Raw genomic sequence first — 24,621 nt, forward strand, 5'->3', positions numbered from 1 at the left:
CTCCTATGAATTTCCCAGGCTAGCTTCTCAGGCAGGACTGAGAGGCCATGGGCCTGCAGCCTGCTCCAAAGCTAGCATCCATACCAGTTATTTTCATTGTGCTTTGTGCCGCGTTCAGAGCTCTTGGGGCACTGAGCACTCACCTCCCCTGTCCTGGGAGCTGGAGTGGTTGCAAGGCCACCACGGGCAGCACCAGAGAGGCTCTCTGCCCATGCCACAGTGGACATCCTGGACAAGGTGCTGAGGCAGCTGGAAATCAAACTGCTATCTGCAGGTGTGGTGTAAACCTCTCTGAGACACGTTTGTGTCTCCCAGCAGAGGATTGTGTTAGTGGAAATCAATGACTGTGGCATGACAGCTTGCAGCCCAGAGGAGTAGGGCGGGATGGACTTTGATTTGGGTTTACCTGAAGCTGCCCTTCCTCAGCCAGTGATTGCCACAGTCTCAGAAGGTGGGGTAGACTTTGCTTTAGCATCCATATCCAGTTTGGGTTTCCTCTGTGGAAAAGCACTGAGCCAGCTCCCAGTTAACTTTGGCTAGCAAGTTTAATTTAAAATCTCCTTTTTGCTGTTTTCTTTCCCTAAAGAGAAAGAACGAGATAAAAGATAAAAGCAGCACAAAATCTGATGACACATCTTCCTTTTTCCAGTCTCTGAAACTTCCAGTCTCTTATAACTGCAGAACCAGATGCTTTAGAGAAATAGTAACAATAATAATTTTATTTGAACTCATATAACTAAATATACTACTCTTATTCATAAATATTTCAAAAAACTCTGGAAATATGCTGTAAAACATTGTAGGTTGAGGCTATCTGCTTTAAAAAGTTCAGCCTTTAATCTACCTATATTTTTTATCAGGTTAATTAAGTTGCTTCCTTTAGAGATTATCAGATGCTCAGCTCCCTGTGTGGAGGTGGAATTTTCTGAAAACTAAGCACAAGACTACTCAGTTTGCCTTTTTTCCTCAAATCAGCTGCTTTTTCTGAGGAACACTGAGAAGTCACATGTTCTGAAACCTCAACATTATCAATAAAATTTAAGAAGGATTTGATATATTTATATTTTTATTTATTTATATTTATATTTATATGAAAGAGATTCTTCATATCCATATGAAACATATTTTTATGAAAATGATAAATTTATTAGAATGTGAATGTATACATCTCAAGACAATTCAGGCCCTTTTGCTCCCATAACAATGGAAGCTCATTTAATTTCAGCTTTTACAGGAGAGGCAGTTACAGTGTTTGGTTTCCTATTCCATGAGCTAATGCTAAGCTTCTCAGCAAGTGCCTGCCTTGTGAGTTAATCTTGCACTCATTATCTGCACTAGCAAAAATATACCCTTGTGACTGGAAGAAATAAATGGCAGCTTACCAGAAAACAGAAAAGAAAAGCAGCTGCCCACTGTGATGAGAGAAAACAACCTGAGCATGATGTTCCTTGAGGATCTCTTCAAATTGATACATAATGACAACCATCATCAAAACAAAGATAATGTCATAAAAGACTAATAGTGAGGGGATGTAGTAATATTTGAAGTAATAAAACTGTGTTTCTGACAAAAGCCTAAATAAAGAATGTACTAACACAATCAGGGAAAGAATTAGTGGGACTGGATTTCCTTCTAAGCAATCCCACGCTTTTTAGCTATAATGATGAGCAATCAGTTGAAGGAAAAAAAAACCAAAAAAAACCTATTACCCTTACCCTTACATGGTGCAGCAAAGAATTTATAAAGGATAATTTGCATTCAGAAAACAAGGAGGCTAGTGAGAAACCTGGACTGCTCCATATGCACCACAAAACTCTCTTTACAGTTAATGTGCAAGCCTTTTATTCTTTGTGATTCATCTTCCTGTGTGTGTCATTCACATTAACCATCACCAAAGACAAACGCTGAAAGCACAAAGGTCCAATGGGAAAACAGCCCAGAGACTCCCAGGCTTGTGACCTCCACTCCCTGCTGCTAGTCCTGACCTGAGCTGACCTGCTGCCTTGCACAGGAGAGCCCAGCTGTACAGGACTGATTAAAAGCAAGTTCTTCTATGTCTCACAGAGCCAAAAGAGGGTCATTAACAAGGCCATTGGTGCCTATGAATTTTTCTAGAGTGGCTGCACTGCAGCTCTGCCCTGCACCACTGGCAGCCACCTCCTGCAGGCAGGACAGCAGCACCATGACGAGCTGCTCTCCCCGCCTGCCCTGCCTCATGTCCCAGCGCCACACTCACAAAGTTCACCTCTGTTTACGAGCTGAAATAAGACCTACATGCTCATCACAACGTCATCTCTGGAGATGTGAGCATTTTCTTTGACTCATTCCTCATCTTCTGCATACCACACTCCTCCTCCTCTGCCCTTATCACAGGCTCCATCCTCCAGCAAAGGGAGAGCTGATAGCTGATAGCTGATAGGTGTGTGAAGTCATCAGCCAGCAAGTCTCTCACCAGTACTCTGGCAGGAATCAATATAAATACAGTCCTTGGCTTCTGCATTTATTGCTGATATGGTAGAATGTTAAAGTCCAACTTCTCTTCATGGAGAGGGCTGTTTAAGCTTATCTTTGATATATACACAAGATATAAAATTATCAGTGCAAGTAGAGTAGTCACTGAGAATGTCTTGCACTGAACTATGGCATTTTTATCAAAACACACCTTTTACTCCTTTCTCCTGTCTCATCTACACTATAATCCTTTCATCTTTGCCCACAGAATTCTATTCATAAGAGTTATATCCATACAAATAAAAAAAAACTCTTTGCAGACAGGCATAAGAGTGAAACAGTAACACCAGGAAACAGAAACTAGTGCAAAAGTGCTCAAGAAATGTTGCCATGTTCAGACAGTTTAGCTGCCAGGAGCAGCTAAACTCATTAGCAATTCCCCATGTAATCTACCACTGTGCAACACTGACCCATGGCTGAGACCCAGAAGGAGAGAGAAGCTTTGGGTTATGAGTGTCAAGTATGAGCTCTGAATGTTTGCATACAAAGTCAAAAGACAGAAGTTTCCAGAAAGATACTCCTTATCTCTACTATTGTTTGGTTTTTCGAGACATTTTCATTTTGTCTATTCTGCCTTCGAAACCTGCCCGTACCTGTTCCTCTGCAGAGAGCAAAGGCTGACTCTAGTAAACCAAGCTCTTCTACAAAAAGAACACAAAGAGCACTGTGCTTCAGATGTGTCCTCTCTTCCTTGCAGTCACCAGCTAATTACCTCTCTATAATCACTCTCTTCTGGATTTCCCTTTCACACTAATCCATATTGTTGTGACTTCTTCCTCTTTTGGTCTTCGAGCAGAAGTCTGAGCACTCATCAAGCATACATTAACATCCAAGGTTTTTATTTTCTCCACAATGGCTTATGTGTTTTCCCTTATAAGTCCTGTATCTCTTCAAGAACAATTTTTACCTTATATTTTTTTCCTCTTTTTTCCCCCCACATAACTGCAAGTGAAAGAATTGATGGTGAAACTTTCTCGCTGCTTTACGCTGCACTTCTTGAAATGGATTTCTCGGTCTCCTCTGAGCCGAGCTCCTTCAGGATACTCCCTCACAGGGAGCTCTGTTTATCTCAGCTCTCCGGGTCAGGAAGAAAACTCTAAAGCTCGTTAGGATTTTGTTTGTCGTTTTTATTTGGATGTTATCAAAGCCTTGGCAGGCCTTCCCAGACCTTCTGCACAAGTTCAAATCATTATAACCTGTCTCACTTTGGCTCTGAAGGCACAAAATGGTCCTGAACTATGCAGTTTCTTTATCTTTATACTTATTCTTACACAATTAATAATAGACACGTATATTATTTTGCTTAATGACTCCATGACCCATCACCTCTGTGCTGCACCGTGGCATTTTCTATCTAATCTCTTACTATTACTCAAAAACTTCTAGAAGAAGATGAAGAAGAAAGAAGGAGAAGAGACAACAAATCCTTCATCTTGTTTTCTGCTCTTTAAACTAACTTTTTCACTCAGTGACTTAAGAAAACTCTTCAATCTACACACACTTTTAGCTTTTCTATTTAACTTTAACAATTGCTTTCATGATGTTACATGAAATTCAGTGTTTTCTTGGATGTTAGAGCTAGGTATCAGAGAAAAGGGCACACACTCTGTGGTTCAGACTCCAACATGTAGGAGCCATTCATATCTGTGAGCTTAAGACCAGAATTTAAATCTTTTTAGGAACTTCATATATTTTCAATTACAATTTTGCACCCTGGTGCCAGTGTTCCTCCCAGCCTTACTGTATAAAGCACAGGAGAGTAAGCATTTCAAAGTGGGTGCATCTGTTTGTTTTCTTCACAGGAACCTGGAGAACAGAGGTGGACTAGCAAGATTCAGAGCAAGGGATGGCCATCACTAAGGACTGTGCACTACTTCCTTCTAGGAAAACTAATGGAGGTCCCAGATGCTGCCACCAAAAATTTGTCTCAGCCACTGTGAAGGTCTTCCAAGGTGTATGATCAGTGCTATTTCTGGCTCATGTGCTATTAGAGGAGAGTGAAGGACTCCAGAAACACAGGGTTTCACTGCCCCATGAATGGAGAAGGGAAATGTGCCTGCAGGGAGAACCCTGCAGGACTGACACTGCACTGAGCACATCCACAGTGCTGCAGCCATGTGTCTCCTGGCTCGGGGGACAGCCACCAGCTCAGGCCCCACGGCACCACAGGAACCTTTTGGCCTCCAGCAACTTCATCCAGGTCCTCCTTGGGGTTCCTGATTTTTTAAGGGCTAATTTCCCAATTTTTATTCAGTACAAACCTCATGCAAAGAACTACTGTGCAGCTGGAAAAGAGGCAGTTCTTAACATGGAAAAATGAAAATCCTACATTTTAGTGTGCTAGACTTCTGAAAGTGATATCACATGAGTAGTAGGTGGATTGGCTGGTTTTTCATTTGATATCACGTAAATAAAATTAACAAGGAGATTCTTTGTTCATTCCAAAGACATCTTTTATTTCAGATTTACTACAGTGTCAGTACAGAGACAAATTTTGTTATGATGTTCTCCAGCACAAGGTTGAATAATTGAATTGTCAGGCAAGCAACTAGTTGAGATATTTAAAAAATATTTATAACAGTAGAACACAGAAGCATTGTACAGTTTTCAGTACTCATTTGTTCACTCTTTAAGGTTTTCAGAATATTCAAATTGAGTCAGACATTATTATTTTAAAGGATGTTTCTAATATGTTATTATATTAACTCTACAGAAATTGAACATTCATCAGTCCAGGCAAGTCTGTCAGCTTTTAGAACCACAGATATTTATGTATTATGCATTGATATCAATCACACTAGAGGTATCCACATTTTTCTTCTCAAAAGAAAACAGGTACCCACGTGTCCTTTATTATTCTCTTTCTTTTGATGCTTCTCACACACAGGAACTGCTACTTTTATATCTTAATGACTGATAACTGTTTAAGTATTAGAAACCACTCTGGCCTGCCTAGAAATAGGAGCCAAATTTCCCACGCATTAGAAAATAAGGTACTGTAGCAACTTCCTTAAATAGAGAATTGCAAACACAAATCCAAAGCCAGGTGGAGATGGAGATTGAAAAGTTTACAAAGGGATTTGGCAAAGTTCTGCTGAATGCAAGCGCACGCAGCAGGACACAAAGACGCAGAGACGGTCTCCAATTGTACAGTCATTATATGTGTCGTTAAATATTAAATTGATATCCTGTTGCAATCTCCTTAGGGCTACCTGCATCCTTGAGGCTGTGCCTCCCCCCACACACGGCTCCTCTGTGGAGAAAGGATGCTGGTGTGGACGTGCTTCTCTGCATGCAGGAGCGGGGAGAAATCAAAGGCAGCCCACGCCCGCAGGACCGGCGCGGTGCCACCGTGCCCCGGTGCACATCCAGCCACCACCCGTGTCCCGTGGAGCCAGCCCTGCCCCTTGCTCCCAGACTGCCCTGCTGGCTCTTCAGAGCCACTGGATGCTCTCCACAGACAGCCTTAGTTAGTGACAGCAGCCCTGATAATCAATAATGACAGCTCGAGTGATACCCAGGTATAACAGCACAATAAACAGAAATCAAATATTTCATATTAGGTCATTTAAGCTGCAGGCAATAAGAGTCTCTTAAGCCACCAGAGTGGCATTTTAAATAGATTACCGAGGCTTTAAAAAGTCCTTATTTGATGTGGGCTTTACCTTCTGACATGGCATATTCTCAAATCTTTGCAGTGCTTGCAAAAGCACTGCCAAACCTGCTTCCTATCAGCAGCGCTACCTGACTCAGTCGCAAACAGAAAACTCGAGAGCAGTATCGAGTACAGCAGGCTGTGGGACCAGGCAAACAGGGGAATGAACACCAGCCCTTGAGCAAAGAGCTCCAGGAGGGATAATGGAATAGCATGAGCAAATAAGAAATCATCTACAATTAGAAATGGGTGAACAACCTGCCCACCTCCTGAAATAAATAACAGGACTTTTTCTTCTAATTGAATTAGTCATTAGGCTCTTTATTGCATTTTTTCATGCCAAATCTCTGGTTACACCTAAACACATTATACAATAAAATATTTTCTATATTGATCACCTTTTCTTTCCTAGAAGAGCAGGATTTATTGCTCACAAGTAGATAAGAGATGTGGTTTCACCCCTAGACAGCGAAACCAGAATATCGGCATAATCCCTCTTAATGCTTTTTTTCTACTTCAGCTGTGTAATTGTTTCCATAAATATCTGTGAGACTAGGGATCCAAGTGAGCTCAATAATGGCTCCAATCGATTTCAGTTGTTCACACAGCTGTATGACTTAAGAATATATCCTGTATCCTTATTTGGACTGCTAACAGAGTCCCAGCAAAATCCAGTAGGACTTAATCTGTCGGTGTGAAACTGACTCCTGATTGATATTAACCTGCCAGTTTAAAGCTGGGATAATACAATTACCTAAAGCTAGATCTTACAGCCCTACTTACACCCACAAACAGAAAAAAATCCAGGAACCTTTGAGTTACTCACAGGGGAAAAAATATCCAACCACTGTAATTAGTGGATACATAAATTAGTGTTTCCAAATTATACAGATGAAGTCAATAGGAACTTTTATGGGGGCCTCTAGACAGCCTGCATCCTTGACCAAAGTTTAAAGATAAGTGCCCATCCAGTATTGATGTTAATATAACAGATCCATGTAATTAAAGAATTCTTACGCTGTAGTTTTTAGAATATTAAAAGGCATAGATGAAAGGGAAAAGCAATTTTGACTGAGAGGTTACTGATTAATGTAATTTTTACAATTCCAAAGTACACCAAAGTTTTAAGTACTAGTGACACTATCACTAAGTCATCCAAACTAACAGGTACAATTAAAACACTGGGAGCCAAAAGGTTTAGCTTTCTATATGTCATGGAAAATGGCAATTATTTTTTCATTTAGACTTTCTTGATATTGAAGTATACCTTGTGTTGGATTACACATCTCAGAAGGCCCCTTTCTAAGAAAATTAGATCTTGCCACTTGTCATGCCAGTGAGAACCATTAGGCTCCCAGAGCAATATAAAGCCAGAGAGAAAGTATTTTGCTAAGTTATACTTAGAAACAAAGTACTTCCAATAATAAATAGCACAAATGATGCAAAGAAAAGGTGGCTATTAGGAACACTTTTCTTCAACTATGAAATAGCTATAAAATACTTATGTACGTTGCATTTAGCTGTTGGCTTGATTGAGGTCATACCTGGAGAATACTGGCACAAGTGCTCTTGGTTTAGATATTTCCATTGCTCTGAGGTTGCCTGCTTTTGTTCCTGGGAAAAGAACAGGTTCTTACAACAGTGTGCTACACTACTTAGACCATAATAGGCTTCTACATTGCCTTCTTTCAACTGTCTTTTCAGTCTATTCATATGATTTTCAAAGAACTTCAACCTGTTTTGCCAAGTGATCTTGCATTGATGACTCCCTTTCAAAGAGTTCTCCAGGAAGTGTTTGATAGCAGAGTTGTCTACAACACGAAATTACAAATTAGAAGCACAAAACCTCTGTAAGTGAAGAAGGTTCTGCTGTGTGGTGCATTTTTTCTGTTTTTACAGAAAAATAAATTCTGACAGTGCTTGGTTTTCCTACTACAAATCTACTATAGTTTTACTCACACCTCTGCAAACTCCCTCAAAACATTTTTCACTGGATTTGCAGGACCATGTACCGATTTCATGGACCATCCACATGGCCTCCTTTGGATTTATACTTGCATTTACATTGTGCTTTCTTCTGAAGACACTGTTGTTGTTACTTCAGAGGCACTGACATCCCACACACCTACAGTTCCACTGCTGGCCTGTATTTCCATATTTGCTTTCTTCCTGCTCACAACAGAACATTGCTTCTGGGGAGAGTGAAAAACCCACTTGGTCTGAGATGCTTTCTCACAGTTTGCAGGGTAATCTGTATGTGTAGTCCCACCCCAGTTCAATGTTCATCCCCACCCCATTTTATGACCAACGTGCAAGATTTTTAGGTAGATGATGAAGATTTTTATTCTGTGATTGCTAGCATATACCTAAATCATAAAATCTTAAAACAGGCTTCAGACACCATAGTTATAATAAAATTACCAACATGTTCCTTTGTGCACCAATTGCAATTATTCAGATACACACTTCTCAGTTTATAATGGATCATTTCAAAATTAATTATTTCATAATACATAACAAGAAGGGGTTTTTCATCTTCAGTTCAATCGCTGTCACTTAAAAGGAATGTCTTTTCCATGTCCTACATCTGAGAACACTTCAAATGAATATTTTTTGTGATGATCAGTGTTAACAACTTTCTGTGATGAACACACATTCAGCAACCACCTCCCTATTGAACTTTTGCTCCTGTAACTGGATAATTTCTGCTTAGATTGTTTAACTTTCCACCCTTGTTTTTTCCCAATTACTGCTAAAATAGGCAGAAAAAATATCTTTAGGATAAAAGATCTTTCAACACTATTTCTTGGTGGCATTTGTGAAACAAGTCCTCATAAAAAAATTCTATATCAACATAACATATGTGGGCACCAGTTAAGTGCACACCTGATCATAGGACTAAAAGGTAACAATAAATCAGATTTTTTCCAAAAGTTATTATAAATAGCTTTTCAAATTTCAAACAATCACACATTTTTCAGTATAGCCTAGAAATTACCCTCTACCAGAAAAAACCAGTATTTTTTTTGTGGCTGTCAGAATGTTATTAGTTAAGAGACCACGTGACATGTAAAGCATTGGAGTACCAAGCCATTTGTGGTTTTTTAAAGAAGCATTTCATTTTAAACAACCATTTAATTCCTTTTTCTCTGGTAATTTCATAGCCTTGGATTTTATTAAAAAACTATATTTTATATAAGAAACAATGTAGAAATCTATATGGGAAGTGCATTTTTTTCTATTTAAAACAAAAAAAAATATTGAATATATGCAGTTCTGACAATTCGAGATGGAATTTAAGAAACCTTTTAAATTTAACCTCTCTTCTTGATATGAGAAGATTACATTAACCATCAAGGTAGAAGCAATTGAACATTTAATTATTTTCTTCTGTCTTAGAGAGGTTTTGAAAATTATTCCCAGTGTCAAACAGAAATAAATCCTGTAAACTGGCTATAATAAACTAACAGGAGTATCTGCAATATAGAGCTGGGACAGTTACTTTCCTTACTGGCAGATGCTTTATGATTCGTGTCATTTATTACACCAGAGTTTTACTGTGAGGTGCTATTGCATGCTGCAGAAAAGGCCACAATATCTATCTGCAGAGCAGAAATCCACATGAGGATGCCCTGGCAGTGCTCTTCACTCACAGCTCTGCAGCAAAGAGCAGGGTTTTCTCTTCCATGAGGAAAGTTTGGAAGTCTGCTCCCGCATGGAACGCACATCCGGACAACCAGGAGATGCACCATTGTACGTCCATATAACACCTCTGCCACCGTCTTGCCTGCCCCTGCTCTCACCCAAACTCTGAGAAGGAAGCTGCATTTAGGACAGTACAAACCCTGGGGAGGAACAAGATTTTATGGAAATAGTTTAAAAAGCACCATCAATAGACTTAACTCTGTTTCCTTTTGTGTTTGATTCAAGCAACACCACTGGGCAGGAGCCAGTGAAAAGTCAGTTTTGGCACAGAATTGTTTGTGATCCACCAGAAAGTGTTCCTTCTTCCTCATTTGGAACTTGGCCTTCTCCCTCCCAGGGCAGGCACTGAACCAGACTGAGGCCAAACTGGGACACACAGCTCCAGCCTGGAAGGAATGCTGTCCCATAAAGCAGGTGTTAGGAATCCCCCTTTTGCCCTCATTTCCATGACATCTGCATACACTTTTATTGTACATCAGTCAGACCAGGCTCCTCAGCAGAGATAAGCTGCAGATATCTGTAGGACTCAGGTAAGAGAATGAAGGTACTTTGAAGCAAGTTCTTTTTACTTTCTTTCCACATAGCAGATATTACACTGAGTGGGGCTTGACTGCCTGCAGTTTGCTGTATAATTGAGGAGCCACAGCTCAGTTCTTGGACGACACAAACTAACCCAGAACATAGGAACCCACCTCCTCCAGGCTCTTCTCTTCAGGTCTCACCTCGTAAGGCTGATGAGCCCCATGGCCAAGACTTCTTTGCCTGCTTAGGCTGGGCAGAGCAGCACAGCCTGACAAGCAGGCTTTGTGAATAGGAGCCCAAAAACTTTGTGTTGCATCTCCAAAGACTGGGAACTAGGACACATCAGGATGACTTTATATTATCCTGGATTGCCTTTTCCTTTGTTTTATCTTGCTGAGCTGTATGAAAACTTTTTCACTTGCCAGGTGAAAATTACCTAATTTAAGTTTTAGTTTAGCTTTGTAGGTTTGTGTATTTTAATGTTTATTTTTATGAGACTTTTTTTTGCTGTTTGTGTATGTAATAGATAGCAGAGGAGCAGTAGCTGCTTTGCACAGAGGCAGCTATGATCTGAAATAAAACTGGTGCAGAGGATTATACAAGTAACAGATTATAGGAGGGGTTCTCAAAATGTGGAGATAGGATGAAGCCAGATGCTCCAGGGTTATAAACAAATTACTAATTATCAACTAGTGGTCATTAAGCCCTTGGGAGGCCAGTAAAACTGTCTTTAGAGATAACAAAGGGAACAAAGAACAAATATTCTACACAGGTAATTTAAACATACTATATACAGAATATTTAGATATAAAGAGGAATCGCAGACCAATGAGGAAAGAGTAACGTGCAGTACGTGCTAAGAACCATATAAAAGTAGCCCCACACTGATTCTAGAGTAAGAAGGAGGAAATCCTCAGCAGCACCATACTTCTCCTGGTGAAGAACCCAGGACACCAACAACACACCAGAACCCTCTCCCTTGCTCCTTGAGGACCAACAGAAGGGTGAGCATAATTCTGGAGAAAGGGGTGGAGATAGGAGGGCACTAGCATCAATTGCATCATGACCAGGAGTGAGCTAAAATAATTGGAAAATTTGAAGTGTTGGTTTTCACAAAATGAGACTAATAAGAATGCTTTGATTAGCCTGCTAATACCTTAATAGTTGTGTTGATAGGTAAGATTTCATTTTTCAGCCCATATAAAATTCATGGTGTGGGGGGTTTTCTAGTGTATTTGGTATCTATACTGCTTAGTTGTAATTGTGAATGCAACACAAAAATAGATTAATGAAATTGTCATTCCCCAGAGCATAAGGTCTACATGATGCCAAAAAATAACAAGTACATGAAACAGAAGTACAAGTTAGTACAAAACCAAACATATTATCTACAGGAGACAGAGATTTCAGAGAGACAGTTCAATTGTGCCTATTGCTCAAAAGAATAAATAAAGCCTCCTTGGTTTAGAGAAGGTGAACACTTTTTATTCTGACAGCTCTGCTTTCCTATTAGTAGCTTCCCATGGCATTACCATCAGATTGTTGAAAGAAATATGGTTTTGTAAGTATTAATTTCTAGAGGGGGTGGCTCTGTCCCTTAGGCCATAATTTTTGTCACAATAGAAACAGCTTTTCACATTGCTAAAATTAGTCTTTCAGTTGCCTTTGCCAGCAGAAATATGACAAATGCTTCTGAAAGTTCTTTTTAAGCAAATTTCATGGAGATATTTCTTATAACTTCCTGATATTCTTTAAAAAATTGCAAAACTTGTCTGAGGTATATGCACACACTTAAATTACTTCTTACAGAAATAAAAGGATGTAGATGAGAATGGTCAAGATGAAAAGAGCCTTACTGCAATACATGCCGGTGCTCCCAGAACCATTATTAGTGTCTACCTGAACATTCTGACTGTCAATGTTTTGATTTTTCTAAATAACAAAATGGACTTGGGGAATGGAGAACAGAAATTTTCCTCTTGCCCATGTACAGTCTCTCATACACAGAGCTGCTGTCAGCATGTTTTTCTGTCCATATTCACATGTCTGCAAGACACTTCTTGCAGAACCTGAAAGTCTGCATCCTTATTTGTTCTGGGAGACTTCTCATTCCCATTTCATTGAGTCAGGGGTAAACACCACCTTCACAAAAAGTAACCTTGATGAGGCTGGGATACTGTCTGACAAAGAAACCAGGAAGATAGCTACTAGTAATAAGTGTATTTTAAAGGGAGTTGAAAGGACAGGTGATGTAGAAAAGAGCAGAGAGAGAGAATGGTCAGTGCTGTGAGCTCAGTGACAGGAAACTCTGAGGGGAGGACGCTTAGAGGATAAAACATTTGTTGTGCCATGATCACTAGCAAGACCTTTTGGAAGAATTATGTCATTTAATAACAGCTCACTATCATTTCTGAAGAACTCAAACTCATCTTACTCAAAGAAACTAGCACCTTGTGTTGTTCAAATAAGTTCCTCTTCTGTCTTCTGCTTGGTGGCCAAGCATAGCAATAATGACCTCATCATAAGCCCTGAATACTGAGGAGTCTGAGGGACCTGATAGCACTAGAGACACTCAAGTCCTCTATGTCATTGTCAGGCTGACACCAGAAATCATTTACTCACTTAAGTAATCTATTCATCTTCATGCCCCCTCCTTATTGCTTTCTTTCATAATGCAGTACAGTTTCTTTTTCTCTGCTTAGTTATAATATCATAAATGTAACACCGGAAAAGAAGTTCTACCCTCCCAAAGAAAGCACAGCTATAAAAATACCGAAGTTATTTCTCCTTGGCTAAGTGTTAACTTTTATTTCTGTCTGTGTCAACTGGTTATTGCTTAGAGGATAATGAAGTCCCCATTTTCAAAAGGAAACCAAAGAAGAAGGAGGAAAAAAAAAATAGATTCTGTATGTCTACTAGCCTAGAAGAAAAACAATGCTTTTCAAGCTCTTCCTGTGCCAGGTGACACAAAGGAATACATACTGAGTCTGTGTATGGAAAATTCATTTTTACAAAGTGTCAGGAATGATTAAAGGACACAAATACCATGTACATGCAGTCAGACTTGGTCAGATGAGGGACTTAGGCTTGCAGAGCTCAGAGGAAGACATTGAAACTATATTATATAAACTAAGCTATTGAAATGGCAGTATTTACTGGAGCAAGTCAAGAGCATGGACCTGAAGAGGTAGTACAGCTAAACTGATACAGAAGAATTTTTTCAGCTCCTGTGACTCAGTCGTGTGTTTGAGCATTTTGGCAGTAGGGCTAATTTTGTCAGCTATGGAACTCAGTAAAATGTGTGGCTATGCCAGTGGTGTGTCTTGCTGGAGTGAGCTGCCCAAAAAAAGGATTTGGGGCTTTTGTATTCTTTCCAAGTCCATAAAATTGACCAGTTGATCTTTCTACATTTCTATGCTGCTATTATTAGGCTTTATATTTCTCCTTGCAGATCATTTTTTAATTACCTAGGCAGTAGCTGTAAAGACATTACATAAATAGGATACAATGATCTACTGTGGTTATGGGCAGAAGTTCTACAGCCTATTTTCTCTCTCACAAGCAGTTCTAAATTTCAGAATATCGTTGCATCCCCAATGTAGGAAAAGGATACAATGGGGGGAGGGGGGAGAGGAGAGGGGGGAAGTTTTTAAATTTTTTTAATAGTTTCAGTTGGAAAAGCTACAAATTTTTTAGGTATATAAATATCCAAAAGAAATATTAATCTTTTCAGAATACATCAAACATCCCTTGTTTACCTCCTGTAAATGTGACAGTTCAGCGTCATGAAGCAATTTCAGCTACAAGTATGAAGCAGGAAGAATCATCATCCCTGACTTATGGATATTTGTAAATTCTTATAAGAAAAGTCACTAGATGTACTGGGATGACTTGATGGACACACATGGCTAGTAGAGCATAAAGATCTACTCAGCACAGCCTAGGCAGATTTCAGCTCAAAGGCACTACGGTCTGTATAAATATTTCTTCAATTTACCTTTTCTTCCTAGCCTCATTTAGTACTGGACATTAACATACAGCCTAAAATACAGCACCCATTCCCAAGCTTCAAACTATGGTGTTTCCAGTTGTTTAGGACACTCTGCAGAACTAAAGCATGCCCAGTATGACACCACTACCTTTGTGCAGTGTTTGTGCCTCCCCACAGCCTAAGAAAAATGCACCTTTCCAGGTCCAGAATGGATCAGCCAGAAGATCATAATCTAGGCTTTGCTTTGGGCCATTGACTGAAATATTTTAGTCTGCTTTACTTTATGCTTTTCTTTAAGCGTACCCAAATGCTCTTCCCAGAATACTTATAATAAGCATTTTGCTTTCCATCTCAACAAAATCACAGTATGGTTTATCTGTGATATGCTAAGAAGTAAAAACACTGCATATTTCTCTACATCAGACAGCAAGTATCTTGGGGTATATTTTGGCCTCCTGGTAGGCACTGTCATCAGCAGAGTATGTTCCCAGAAACTAAGTGAATAATAGTGTCACATTCTTTGTTGTAATTTAAGGAAAAAGACTGTTTAGAAATGAAGCAACAAGCTTGAATACAACAGGAATTCAGAGCAGCCTTCAGAAATGCATGCACAACAGCTATCTCTGGTCACAGCATAACTTTATCTGCTGAAACAGCAAGGAATGCTGATACTGAATGGTTATTATCATCTCAGAAATGAAAGTGTCACTCTGTGAATAGGCGATAAACACCAGCTGAACAAAATTACCTTTATTTAGCATAAAAAACCTGTGATATTTTAGCTGCATGTGTCTTCAGTGCCTTTAATCCCCACTTAAAATCAAATGGCAGGTAGCCAAAAAACAGAAAATAACACTAAGAATGTAAAAGCTTATACAGTCGCATTTTCCCATCTCCTACTGACAGTATTACAAGAGGTCCCTCCAGGATCTTTACTGATCTTCACATGTGTGTTGAAAACTAATGAGACACAATAAAAACCTGAGACATCTCACACATATTTGAGTGTAGTTCCTTTGAAAATATTAACCTTAGAAGAAGGATTCCAAGCTAGGATTTGGCTTCAGCTGAGATGAGAACAATAAATGGAAAAATGCCGCAACCATTACTGACTTTCAGTCTCCAATGTGTCAGTCTCACCTCTCACAGGAAAAATTCTATCCCTTCTCATGTCCTTCACTTCTCAAACACTTTCTTAGAAGATGATTAAAATGAAGCATGGACATGTTGGATGAGATTAGTGGTTTATATAGAAAGAAAGAAGTTAGAAGTGACTGTGACTGCCAAAAACTCACATGTTCCCTAAATTTGAATATCTGCTCACACAACAGCTCATCTCAGTATGTTTTTGGCTCATGTTTTCACTCACTGAGAACCTTAAGAAATTTTATTTATCTTGGTCTGCAACTTCAAATGATCTGTGTTGCTCACCTGCTTGCATGTCCAGTGTCTCCCTCATAGACTTCATGGATATTTCTTGGACATTCATAGAAATTCTTACTGTGCAGGAAAGAAATCTTAAGCTGTGCAAAGTTCTGGAGCTTATGTTCAGAAATGGTCTGAATATTCCCACCCTGCAGAATTTAACAGCAAACACACCAAAATTCAACAGCTTCAGTTTGAGCACAGGGAAGCAACTGAACCGTCACATGAAATAGTGTCAAACAAAGTTCAAGAGAGAAAGATTTTTTTTTACTTTATTTGAAAGGGAAATATGATCTAATTTTTCTGCTAAAGACTTTTTATTAAACCAAGTTTCACTGAAATTGCTCTGATTTTTTTCCAAACAAAGACAATGACATCGTATAGAAAATCCATGGATTTAAAACTGACACTCGTATCTGTGATTTTGTGAAGGGTGATTTTTTTTTTCCTGTTTCTGGGAAAGCTGATGTGAAGTCAGCTACCCCTAAACACTGAGGAATCAGTACCTCACTCTCAAGAAACTATGCTTTGTACAGACAAGCCATGATAGGGACAAAGAATACAAAGCTTATGTTTAAACCATGGTACTGTGTACCCTGTTTTCAGGGAGAAATCCATTTACTCTGGCATGTCTGAGATTTGGGTTAACTACTGTGCTTGGTGGTCTTTCACCATCTCTAGTGCTTAAATCCTCAAAGACATGTTGACTTCTATCCTGAATATCTGTGTAATCTTGGACTCAGAATAAACCCCCAGCAAAATGATGTTACTCTCTCTGTGAAGGCTGCACATAGCAAAGGCAGGCATTACAAAGCTATAGCCAGAATTATTTTTTCAGATGCTAAAACTTTAATGTACATTCCCAAGACTATACCTTCCCTGCCAAGGAAAACATAAAACCAAGTCTGTTTCAAACAGGGATATAACAGAGGGATACAAATGTTTATCAGAAGCCTTGAGGCTGCATTTATCAGTAAATTTTCACCAGCCTTTGAGGTGCTCTGTGGTGTCCCTGTGGGCATGCTGGCTCCCCTAGGGCCCCAGGACTGCTTCTCTTGGGGCAGCCATCCTAGCTGAGTGTCCTGGGTCTCCCTGGTCCCAGGGGGAGCTTGCTGTCTGATGGAGATTTTGCAGCACAAAGTGACAGGCTTTGTGCCTCTTTTTCCCTTCTGGGTTTTTTAGAAGGTTGTCATCTCATCTTCCACAGTAACTATGAGCCTGGGGAAACAACCTCCTACAAACAACATGCAGCTTTGTAACACCATTGCTCTTTTTTTCTTCTCCCTAAAAAAAGGAACACAGACAAGTGATGATCAGAAACAACAAATGAAAAAAAAAAAAAAAGGGTAAAGTGTGAGAGATGAGTGCTTAAACAAATATAGGGACCCCAGAGATGGACACAGATCAGAGCACACCCCTCCCATGTCCCTGGCCCGTTCCTTATGCATTTGAATCTTGAAATTTTTGGCACATGTGCTTTGGAAGCCCTTCCCCAGTAAAGCTTTCAAGTTCACCACTTTCATGTTTTCAGGCTAAATTCAATCTTGCATTAAATGATATGAACTATTTTCTAAAGCCTTAGTAACTTTATCTTAGCCTCAGTAACTATTGTTGCAATAAGAGTGAGGAGCAAATATCTCTCTGGACTAGGTTCCATTGTCAAATGCTCTAGAAATCCAGCTTGCAATTTCAAGGATATATTGAAGTTGCAAGTCACACTCCATAACTGAAAAAATAATGAAAAATAGCCATTGGCCAGGCTTTGTTTTGTAATGCCTTATGATTTATAATCAGTTTCAAATGGCACTGGCCTCCAGTAAATAAAAATGTATGGGTTTGTTTATTTCCATGACTAAGATTAAATCTTCTTTTTTTTCCCCTATGTCTACCTAAGTTTTGTTAACTCATAAACTACTGCGATCTCTTTTTTTTCTTTTTTCCTTTTTTCTTTTCAATTTTCACACTGTTTAAAATGACCACATCAACATCTGCCCTGAAATCCACCATGGATAATTTACTTTAAGGTCTAAAATGTCTAATTAATTCCTCCTGTTTCTCATTTTCTTCGATAATTACATGTGAGATAATCATGACAGTGCTCTCGAAAAGCTACATTAGGTACATATTTCTCTTTATAATTCAGCACCCAAATACTTTTGGAGAACACAAATTGTTGAATATTTTCTGGTGATTTATTCGGGTTTGTGCCAACTTTTTTGAAGTATGTTATTATTTGTGTTACATGTTATTTACAGTGTTGTTTGCCCAGAAGCAGTTTCTTTCCAAGGCTTCTCTGAGACTATTTTTTCATCAAATCTAAATGTCATCTGTATAAATTTTACTAACCTGAAAGGTTTGCAAAATTTATCACAATTTTCCTCAGGTGCTAAATGCAGCCTAAATACACATCTGAGAAAACAGTGCAGCTCACAAAGGTCTCAAAAAGTTAAAAAAAAAAAAAACTTCTTTTATTTTTGCTAATATGAACACCCACCAGGACCCCTGTAAAAGACTTGTTTTGTTTCTTCAGGTCTATCAATGGGCAAACAAGGAGTTTAATTCAGCTTTCCTATAACCACAGGAACTATTTTGTCTGTTCTTCCAGTCATTCCAGAGCAACAAGTATATCCATCTCCTCTTTGAAGCATTGTTTTACAATGGGAAGGCATCAAATAGATGAGTGAAATGCTGGACAACGCAATGCTTTCCTGGTTTTTTTAGTATTCACAAGGTATTTATCCACTGGAAAACAGCTTCAAGTTATTTTCAGATTTTTTTGCTCATGTTATTACACAGCAACTCAACGCTTAGATCATGCAGTGCATTACATAGCACTTGTCCTTTTTCCTATCTATTATGAATTTGGACATTTATTTCTCATAATTTCTGTGGGCTTTGGCTTGTGCTTTTCAACTCTGCAAGTAAACTATCTTCCTCTCCATTCCCTTTAATTTAAGTGTAAAACACAATTCTTGGCAGCATCTTCCTTTAAGTGTTACTTGAAAATGAATACTACCCTGGTTACCCCCAGACACATCCACTGCCTCCGTGGACATTCTGAGCAGCTCATACACTTTGCACATGCAAGGTGCACCTTGTTGAATCTTCCAAGCTCTTTCAAAGGGATATCATCTTTTTTGGTTCCTGGAGCTCTTCCAGTGGTTCAGGCATCACACTTCACTTTTTATCACAGTGTACTGGTGACACAAGCTATTCCAGTTCTAAATCTCAGCCACGACCTGATCTCTTTTCTAGAATTCAAGCTCTCAAATATACTTTCTTCAGCTCTAGTGCAGTCGCAGATTGTTCTGAATGAAACTTCTTATTGTCTTTTTTTCTGTTTTTAAAAATTACCTCTGTGTTTTATATATTCTGTGACTCTTTCATCTTAGTGTGTTTTCCTAATTAATTTCCAGTAAATCTCCCAAAGTCAAGACTGTGTAAAAGTATTTTTCTTTTACTATCTTCCCCTTTATTGTTAAAAATTGCTTGCAAGTCTAGCGTGCTATAGTATTTAAACCTGCCTTCAAGACATTTTTCAAACTTACAAAATTTCACTGCTAGTGGGACTCTCTTAGCCCCTTATTCTTATCTGGATTATGATCTAGGTCAGTGATACTCAAGTAATCTGATCTGGATTACATCCCATTTCAAACAGATACATAACACCACAACACGTGCATCTACACAGTGGCTTGTTCCCTAAAGATTCATTTCTCAACACTTACCCATCACAGACTGGCACCACAGGACAACTGCACTTACCAAGGATACCCAGAGAGTTTCAGAGATCAGCTACTTTCAACCATCCCCATGCCAAATTCCCTTCATCTCGATGTGGCAATCTTACCATCTTTACCTACAGGTGGAATGGCACAGGAGAGCCAAGACAAAAAAGCAACTTTCCTTCCAGGCAAATATTTGCTGTTGTGCTTCTACAACATTTCTGACTAATGCAATTCTGGTTAGTCTTATAATAGTGGGGAGAGGCAGCCAAACCTTAGCTCTGGCCAACAGCCAAGGGGCAAATCAGTGCCAGCACGACAGAAGCAACCCCAGCTTCATCTCAGCTGTAAATACAAGAGCTGGGACTTTCCCTGAGACTCTGACGGGAAGTCCTTTCATCCCGCGCAGACAACAAAGGCTTGCAACATCCCCTCACATATCCCTGCCCTGTACACTCACCCTGGCTTCCACTAGATAAATACCAGCTGGGATCTCAGGTTTCTGTGTCTGCTCCAGGCAGCAGGACCTCTCTGCAGCTCCTGAGGTTTCCCTTGGTCCACCTACAGCATCTCACCAGCTGGGAAAGCACTGGCTTGCTTGGGGGGACTGCAGCAGGTTGAGTGCACAGGTGAGTTTTACACAGATGCCACAGGTTTCTCTCATTTCTGCAGGTGAGAATGGGGAACAAAATGGCTAAACTGTTAACCTGAGAAGTTTAGGTGGGTGTGAGGTTAAAACTTTAAGTCTCTTGATGAAATTTTAGCCCAGCCTTTCTCTCTGCTAGACAAAAAAACCACAAAGCTAGGCCATGTCTCCTGGGCTTTTATTGACATTATAAAACCAATTTTTAACTAAGAGCTGATGTCAGGAAGCACTGAAAAATAGGAAAGTAATTTTATCTGTTAAGTCAGGACAAACCAGAACTAGAGATTTTTCAATTAATATTCAGACACCTTACATAGCAGATAACAAGCTTATTTAATCTTCCAGAGGTGTTTGTTATAGTTAAAGTGAAGAAAGCTTCTGCAAATAAGGGCTGGTCAGTGGGGTTTAAATAACAAAGCTAGAAAGTGGATTTTCTTTTCTATGCCAGAACCAAAATATTGGTTTGAATTTTAGCAGCAAGGCCAGGGTGTTGTTTTACCCCAAATTATAAGTTATCAATAATAAAAGTTGGAACTAATGATTCTTTATATTTCTTATATTTAAATTTATATTTATATGTGGATTTATATGTGGATTTCAAGTTTTCTCTTCCCATTCAAGCAGCATACCAATTTTAATCCTGTTTAATATTTTATAAGCAAGGGTCCTCAATGCTGCAGAAAGAAATGGATTTTTCTTAAATATTGTCTTATACCAGCTCCACATTATTAATTCAGAGAACATTTGCAGCTGTCAGAACTGTTCTTCAGCTTTGATATAGGAAAATTTCATATCCCCTCTAAATCTGTAACACAAACTGTCACTCAGACTGTAGGCCAATTTTTCAAGTCTGTTAAGACTTCATAAAATGATGAAATTAGTGGAAGATAAAAATTCTTTTTTAAATGTGGCCTTTCTGAAGCTCCTAGATTTGTTAATAGCAATAATTTAGACTAGCATGAAGTAGCACTGTAACTAGATTCCAAAATATTGCAATAGTCATTGAGAAATCAAGCATTACTGTGTTTTCTTCCTCCACGTTGGAATTTTCTCGTAAAAATATATTAAGCACTTATCATATTTGTACATTTTTAGGCAGATGGTGTGTTTTTAAATTACTTCTCCTAGTTACAGGCAGAAATAATAATCAGATGAAGGGTCTACTTTGTCTTAAGAAATTATTAACAAAGTCTGTAGCCTACACTAGCAGTTGGTTTCAGAGCAGGAGTTCACTTGGGAATGAATCTGCTGCCCTCCACCATGTATCATTCTGTGTCTCACTCTGCAGAGCAGCTGGGGACATGCAACCTTGACTGCTCATGGGTGAAACAAAACAATCTCACAGCTAATTGCAATTAAGCTCACATGACCAGACCAGAGCTACTCCAAAGTAAAAACCCCATCAGTGTGGGCATTGGGTGCTCCCTATAAACCCAGTCTCTCAAAAATACAGACAGCAACTGAGACTTTCAGGCAGGGTAATTAAAATCTACATATTTTAAAGTCTCTTTCACTGCTCCCCAGTCTATTTTTATTTAAGCCCCTTTATTTGGTAACTTCAAGATTTGAGCTAACAATTATTCTTTTCTCATCTTGGTTGCTGAACTAGCAGAGTGAAACTACAACATTTCCAATATCTTATTTTCTGTGGGACATTTTAGAGGCATTGGCATTTTGACTTTATTTTTATTCTATGCAGATTTTAATGTATATTGACTTTGGGGTTCAAGAGCCGGATTTTGGGAAGAAAAGGTAGGGACAGGTATTTAAATGTAACATTTGCGTGCTCATTGCAGTTCAAATATGGGAAGCTTTTTGTCCCTACATTCTCTAAAACAAAATACTGTTGGTTTTTTTTTTCCTCTTTTGACATCACTGTTTAGAACCAGATACTGTCTTCTTTTTTAAAATTTCCCCAACGTGTACTCCCCTATGTGAGACTGCTGTCAATAAAATACTCATTTAATTCACTCACTTGATGTTTGCATGCAGGGCTGTGAGAAATAGGTACTGTCCCAGATGTCCTGGTGTCCCCCCAGCTGTGGAGGTCTGGGCAGGGTGCTGGGGGAAGCTCTGGTTGTACCAGTGCTTCTTGGAAAAAGAAATAGCTGCCAGCACAGGCATTCTTTAGAGGACTGACAAAGCTTCCTCCCAACTTCATAGTGACTCCTGAGCACGGCCCTGGATGCACAATCACAAAGGTGACTTTCAGCTATCTTTTTTTACTTTACTGAACTGTTGAGGTGCTGTCTCTTGGGTGGGGTTACCAGGGAAATGCCCTAACTTTGGTGGTGGCACTATGCTGGAGACAAGCTCAGGCTGCCTGGCTTGGGACTGCTCTTCTGATGCTTGGCTGAGCTGCCTTGTTTGTGGCACTGGCAGAGCGACACAGATCAGCCTGGTTCAGCAGCAAGGCTGAGTCTAACCTTCCTCTGGGACGTGCAGTTCCCATGACTATCTTTGGAAAACATGAGGTTAGGATTAAATCAGGAGTGAGGACAGGTTCTTAGCTATGGATGGCTTCCCTACATGTGCTTTTCCCAAGTGGATCAGCCCCACCAGAACAAATAAGAATGTGCAGAAAAACCACTTCCATAAACAGCATGATATCCCTAAAAAATGAGAATATTAATAAATTTTATTTGAGCTCTGAAACCTGAACTTCTCCAGAGCTTCATATAACTTGGCACTTCAAAGGTACTTAATTATAATAATCTGCAACAAACTGCTTGATCAATGGCAAAAAGGCTTAGCCATCCAATTCAGACAAGTTACAGCACCTGAGGATGGGGATCAAAGTGTTTTACTGTTCCTGTCACCTTTAGTGATGCCAACTATGTAAGTTTCTGGAGGCCTGTAGATAAACAATCCTTAAGAGCTAAGAAATTAAGTGGAGAAGTTGATTGCCAAAGAGCAAAACACTTTCTGGCATCATTAAAGCAGATAGTTTGACAAATGATTTCTCTGGGGTGGTCCCATGCTATGATGACTGTGAGAGCAGGAAATATGTAAAAAGACATGAGTACTCACAACAAGTGGATAATTATGCAATAATCATAATAGCATCAAATGGTAATTCAATAAAGACAATGGGTTTATTCAGAAAACTCAGTTTTGCACTTCCTTGCTGGAGATGCAAGAGAGGGTCACCCTGCAGGAGGGAATTATTATTTTGTCCAATTAGGCAATTACAAAAGCAGCATGTCACTTTGTTTCATACCTCCTGGCACCCTCTTCTTTGCTCTTCAGCTAAGTTTAGTGAGAAGATTTTCATTTGTCTCTGTTTAAAATATTCACTTTTTCCTTCACCCCTTTTTTGCTTATTGCATGGTCTTGACATGCAGAACCAAGAGTCACTTCTGCCTCGACCCCATGTACTTCACAGGGCTAGGAGCAGTGGCCTTGACTGAGACCCAGGAGCAAGCAGAAGACAGAAATCAGAGTGAGTTCTCTCTGAAGGCCACAGCCCCTCTGTAAGAGGGCAGAGGTGGCAGGGAAGAGATGCAAGAGATGTTTTGTAAGGTTTCCTGTCCCTTGTGCAGTGGCACAGGGTAACTGGCTGCCCTGTAAGCAAGTTGGTGGCAGTGCTGAGCCCCAAGAGCAGTGCCTCAAGGCAGTACTCTGGCAGAGAGGTGTCATTTGTACCAAATGGGCTGGGAGAGAGCTAATGACTCACTGCTGTGCACACCCGACCCTGCTTGCCAGGCAGGGATCACCAGCAGCAGCTTGAGCACCTGCAAAATCTGGGCTGAACTCAAAGGAGACTTTGGTCAAAAAAAAATACCAAAAAAAAAAAAAACCCAAACCCTAGATCTTTTCTTTTCTCAGCATAGGATGCTGCACTGAGTCAATTTTTTACTAATCCCATCACTGGGGTTTGTTTTTCTATTTTAAAAGCATGTTCCTAAATTCAGGCTTCTCAGAAATTAATTTTCAAAGCCTGTAACTTAAGGTTATTGCTTAAAGAGTTTTGAAATCATTGGCTCAGTAAGAAGGGGAACTTCTTCCATTTTGAGATGAATTTAAAAGATTATCTGATAAGAATTTTTCCTTGTTGACAAATGCAACAGCATATAAAAATACCTATCTCACTCTCTATTTTAATTTTTTTCCTGTTTTGTTTGGGGGTGGTTTTTTTTTTTTTTCTTTTTTTGGATGGAGTGTTTTTTGGGTTTGGTTTTGTTGGGTTTTTTTGAGGAATAATTTCTTCTGAAAAATATCAGTGCTCATTTTGACCTTGAGGCAGGCATATCCCTAAAGATGCCACTCAAATTCAGTCAAGCAAGAGAGGAAAATGTTCAAGTCCACATAAAGTAAAGAAAGGAAACCAAAGGGAGCAAGTAAATACAATTAGTATGCATCAAGTGAGAGAGGGAACTGATGAAGTTATCCACTGCTGGATTGTCCAATATGTCTTTAAACATAGATTAATGAACTTTCT

At 39.4% G+C, this 24,621-nt stretch overlaps 1 protein-coding gene and 1 long non-coding RNA gene across 4 annotated transcripts in view; one reads left to right on the forward strand and one right to left on the reverse strand.

Moving 5' to 3' along the window:
* The first annotated feature begins 11,302 nt into the window (after positions 1–11,302).
* The window catches only part of STEAP4 (STEAP4 metalloreductase), a 28,690-nt gene continuing 15,371 nt past the window's right edge, over positions 11,303–24,621 (forward strand). Inside the window, exons 1-2 of one of the 3 annotated variants that reach the window (XM_086858446.1) lie at positions 20,039–20,163; positions 21,880–21,932. The gene's annotated coding sequence lies outside the window, so the exon portion shown is untranslated. Of the gene's footprint in view, positions 11,398–20,038; positions 20,164–21,879; positions 21,933–24,621 lie in introns of those variants that run through there. The other 2 variants (XM_023920302.2, XM_023920303.2) reach the window with 2 other exon arrangements.
* On the reverse strand, positions 16,108–20,049 carry LOC111924195 (uncharacterized). The gene is made up of 3 exons (XR_002861516.2): positions 19,995–20,049; positions 19,575–19,668; positions 16,108–17,093 (listed from the first exon to the last, which is right to left on the reverse strand). It is a non-coding gene; the product is annotated as an uncharacterized LOC111924195 (long non-coding RNA).

Source organism: Cyanistes caeruleus, chromosome 1 (genome assembly GCF_971803275.1).
Source record: "Cyanistes caeruleus chromosome 1, bCyaCae1.hap1.1, whole genome shotgun sequence".
Classification (NCBI taxonomy): domain Eukaryota; kingdom Metazoa; phylum Chordata; class Aves; order Passeriformes; family Paridae; genus Cyanistes; species Cyanistes caeruleus.